Source organism: Pinus tabuliformis, chromosome 3_1 (assembly GCF_031772625.1).
Source record: "Pinus tabuliformis cultivar Carrire ecotype Pingquan chromosome 3_1, CPIR1, whole genome shotgun sequence".
Lineage (NCBI taxonomy): Eukaryota > Viridiplantae > Streptophyta > Pinopsida > Pinales > Pinaceae > Pinus > Pinus tabuliformis.
In genome coordinates this window covers 212,884,183-212,889,153 of record NC_142301.1, presented here as the reverse complement: position 1 = coordinate 212,889,153, position 4,971 = coordinate 212,884,183, and positions in this window count along the sequence as shown.

Sequence of the window (4,971 nt, the reverse complement as noted above, 5' to 3'; positions counted from 1 at the left end):
GAAAAGCTATGTAATTCAGACCTGATCTTCAATGCGATCTCATCTTAAATGGGTTTTTTTTAGCTTCTGAAATGTCGCAAAAAAAAGGTTTAGTGAAAATTCCACAGTGACCTATTTGGAGTAGGGAAACCCTAGAATCCAAAGCTCTGATACCAAATGTTATGAAACCAGCTCACAAAAAGATAGAAAAGATAGATCAACGCCTTAGAATTCAGCCTCTTCGAGGGGGAAACCTCCTTTACATTACGCAAATGAATGATTCTTTGATGATTCAAATGACAAAACCTCCTTTCTATATATAGGAGTCTAAGGAGTCACTATATAACCCAGCCGACCTAACAATAATAATATAAAGGCACAAAATTAACAATAGAGGGATTCTATGGGGCACAATAATAACATTATGGGGATAATAGGGGCACAACAATATTAATAAGGGATACAACTACAATAGTAATGGGGTAATCACTAGTATTATAGGGACCTAACACCACCTCCTCATCCTCTTGATCTTTTTGGATGGATTTTTCATAAGAGTAGTTACGGTTGGGTAACTACCCAACCTAACTGTTTCTTGAGAACTAATTCCATCACCCTACTGACAGTTTATTTTCTTGCCATATTTCTAGCACTAAATTTCTTTTAACAATTAAAATAGAATTTCCAATTACATAAACTTAAACCAGTTCCAATTTGTTTTACTTGCAGTAAAAAAATATTCACATTCACTGAGGACATCACATCTCCCCTCCCTAAGATTGAACATCATCCCGATCTTCCTCTATGGGAAATAACCATGGATGGACCTCCCTCATGGTCCACGCGTCTTCCCAAGTGGCTTCTTCAGGCCCATAGTGTTGCCACTGAATTTAAACTTGGGTGATAACTCATCTTTGCAACATTACTTCTCTACGATTGAGTATACCCATTAGCTCTACCAGGAATTCTCCTTTCGGTTTGACCTGATTGTCAAAATAAAATAACTTTAGTCATAGCCTGAAAAGAATTTCTTTCAACTGTTAAACATCTTTTACTTTTGGATGTGTATATATCTATACGCATATATATGTATGTCTAAGATAGATTGTTTTGAGAGTTTCGACTTTCTGACTCACCTGAATGTCCTGTTAGTTTATTATCTATTTAGCATCATAAATATATCTCTTAAGTAAATAAACATGAAAAACGTTGTGTACAAAAATATGAATGGGTAAAGCGAGCTGGTATGCTACTCGCCCGATTCGAGCTAAACTCTGGAAAGGCCCGCAGAATCAGGGTGCTAGCTTAGCACATCCAGTCCATTGCAAGGTGCTTTTCTTGGCTTTAACCCATATGTACATGTTCTCCCATACTTGAAACTCTTGGAAGCTCCTTTTCTGATCAGCAAAGGTCTTTTTCCAGTCTTAAGCAGCCTTTAAATTAATTCACACACTTTTCACCATCTTTTCCATCTCTTCCGGCATATCTGGTCCCAACATTAGTTTGTCTTCTGGGCCGCTCCAACTCAAAGGTGTTCTACACTTACATCTGTATAATACTTCAAATGGGCTCATCCATAAGGATGTATGGTACCCATTGTTGTAGGCAAAATCTACTAAGTGCAAGTAGTCCTCCCACTTAGATGGTTGTTGCATTACATAGGCTCGCAACATGTCTTCGACAACTTGATTTACTCTTTCTGGCTTCCCATTTGTTTGAGGATGATGTGCAGTACTGAAATAAATTTGGGTGCCCAATCCCTTGAATAGGGTCTTCCAAAAAGCTGACGTAAATTTTACATCTCAGTCAGAGATGATCATTTTGGGTAAGCCATGCAACTTAAAAATATTTTGCATAAAAATGTTAGCAATTTGCACTGCTTTATAAGTTGATTGTACGAGTACGAAAGGAGAATATTTTATCAGCTTATCTACCACCACCATGATAGAGTCATTTAATTTTTTTGTTTTAGGCAGTCTAGTAATGAAATCAATAGATATTGTCTCCCACTTCCATTCTGGAATAGTAGTGGGTGAAGCAACCCTGCTGGGTGCTGGTGCTCTGCTTTTACTTGCTGGCATTCCAAATAATGTCCTAGGTATTTTTCTACTTCCTTCTTCATACAAGCCCAAAATAATTCCTTTCTAAGGACAAAGATCATTTTCCGATATCCTGGGTGTCCTGCATAAGGGCTTTTATGATATTCATCCAAGATTAATTCTTTAAGCAATTTTTGGTTAGGTACATATAATCTTTTTCTATAAACTAGCAACTCATTTGGAGTAACTCCATACCCCATTTTTTGTTCATGGTTTTTTTCCACTTTTGCTTACTGCCACAAATGGTTATATACCACATCTTGCATGGTTGTTTCACAAATTTTCTCATATAAAGTAGTGAAAAACTCACTAAAAGAGATTTCATATAAGCAATTTACCTTTCGACTTAGAGCAGATCCTACCCAGTTTTATTTTCCCTTTAAGTGCTTGATTTAAAAATCAAATTCACTTAGGAAGTCAATCCAACGAGCTTGCCTAGCATTTAATTTGGGTTGTTTGAAATAGCTTGGAAGGCTGTGATGATCTATTAAAAGCGGAAATTTATTGTCCAACAAGTAGTGTCACCACATTTTCAAGGCGTGAATTACTGTTGTTAACTCCAAGTCATATGCAGAATACTTTTTCTCATATTCCTTAAGCTTTCTTGACTCATAAGCTATAACCCTACCCTCTTGCATTAGTACACCACCTACCCCCTCCTTGCTAGCATCCGTACACACTACATATTCCTTACTAGGATCAACAATACTCAAAATTGGGGCAGTGGTGAGTAGATGCTTAAGCTGGTCAAAGCTCCTTTGACAGTCAGAGGTCCACCTAAAGGCTCTTCCTTTCTTTTGTAGAGAGGTAATAGGGTATGCTACCCTAGAAAAACCTTCCATAAATCGCCTATAATATCCAGCTAGGAACATGAACGATCTTATGTCTGCCACATATTTCGGCACTGACCACTCCATAATGGTTTTTATTTTCTCTGGATGTACCACAATTCCCTCCTTGGTGATAATATGTCCCAAGTACTGGATTTGTTCTTTGAAAAATTCACACTTGCCGTATTTGGCATACAACTGGTGTTCTCTTAGAGCTTGGAGGACAATGCAAAGATGTTCCTTATGTTCTTCCATGCTCTGTGAGTAGATCAAGATGTCATTAATGAAGGTCAATACGAACTTGTCCAGGTATTGATGGAATCTGTTTTTCATGAGACACATGAAGGTGGCTGTGGCATTAGTTAGACCAAAAGGTAGCACCACGAACTCATAGTGCCCATAACGAGTTCTGAATGTTGTTTTTCCTATATCTTCCTCCTTTATCTGGATCTGGCGATGACCTGATCGAAGATCAATCTTGGAGAAAATGGATGCCCCATTGAACTGATCAAACAATTCATCTATATGGGGCAAAGGATATTTATTCTTAATGGTCAGTTTGTTTAATTGATGGTAGTCCATGAACATTCGCAATGTTCCATCCTTTTTCTTAACGAATAATACTAGAGGTCCCCAAGGGGACACACTGGGTCGTATATACTTCTTATCTAGCATCTCCTACATCTGCATTTTCAATTCTTTCAATTTAGGAATACTCATATGGTAAGGGGCTCAAGAGACTGGGGCAGCTCCCGAAATTAGCTTAATGGTCAAATCTATGTCTCTTTTTAGGGGTAAACTTGGAATTTCCTTAAGGAAAACATCAAGAAACTTTTGTATTATTGGTATATCTTCTAAAACATCAAATTTCTCCTTAGGGTCAGCATAACCTACTTGAATGGAAAAAATTTGATAGCCTCTCTTGATGCATTTTGCTAATTGGGAAGTTTTTACAGGTATTATTTGCAGAGGCTTCCAAATGCCCTACATTTCTTGTCTTTTCCCCTTATCATCTCGGAAATTAATCGTTTTATTTTTTGTAGTTAATGAGGGACCAGTGCTATTCTAGCCAATCCATGCTAATAAGGATATCGTATGATCCAAATGGTAGTACATTCAAATCTGCCAAGATGGACTGACCAGGTAGCTCTAGAGGGAAATTACTGACTTTGGCCAAAACTCTTCTTTTGGATCTTATGGCTAATTGCACTAACCTTGGATTTTTAAACTTTACCGCTTGTAATTTACATTGTTCCACAATATTGAGGCTAATGTAACTTAAAGTAGCCTTGGGGTCAATCAAAATAACTACAGTTTGGTCAAAAATTTTACCTTCAAATTCGACCATTGTCGGATGAAATTATGCTTAGTGGTCTTTTGGGGCTATGTTAATTTTGGAAAAAATCCTTTCTATCTCTCCTACTATAGAAGCTTCTTATAGCTGAGAGATCTGGTCAGTTCCCTTGTGTTGTGGGCATTTTTTGACATAGTGCGGCCCTCCGCATCCCCAGCATTGTACGAGGGGCCTTGTAGCCAACCCAGTGTCAACTCTTCCCGATTGCTCATTAGTTATTGCTTTGCCTGGAGCCTTAAATCTGGCCAGATTTTTATTGAAATTTATGTTAGTTTGTCCCTTGTAAATTTGTTTGCTGCCTGAGCCTTTATTTCCTTTATGACCGAGAACAAATTTATTTATCTTTTTGTCATTCCATTTCTTATTCATGTCTCCTTTTGGTCTATTTTGCTTATAGCAAATCCGTGATTTGCAGATTACTTCGTCCATGGTTTTTGGGTTGTCAAATTCTAGTCGTTCTTTTATAAATAGAGGCAAGTTGTTGATGAATCACTGCACCTTTACTTTTTTTTCATGCATGTAGGGCACATACCGAAGTATTGATGTGAACTTTGTTATGAATTCATCCATGGCCAATTGTCCTAGCGGGGGATCATGAAACTCTTCAGATTTTTCATCATAAAATCTTTCTATTATGTACTTTTCTTTAAAATATATCTGGAATTTTTCCCAGGTTATACTTTGTTCATTCACTCCTTGAACAATCTTT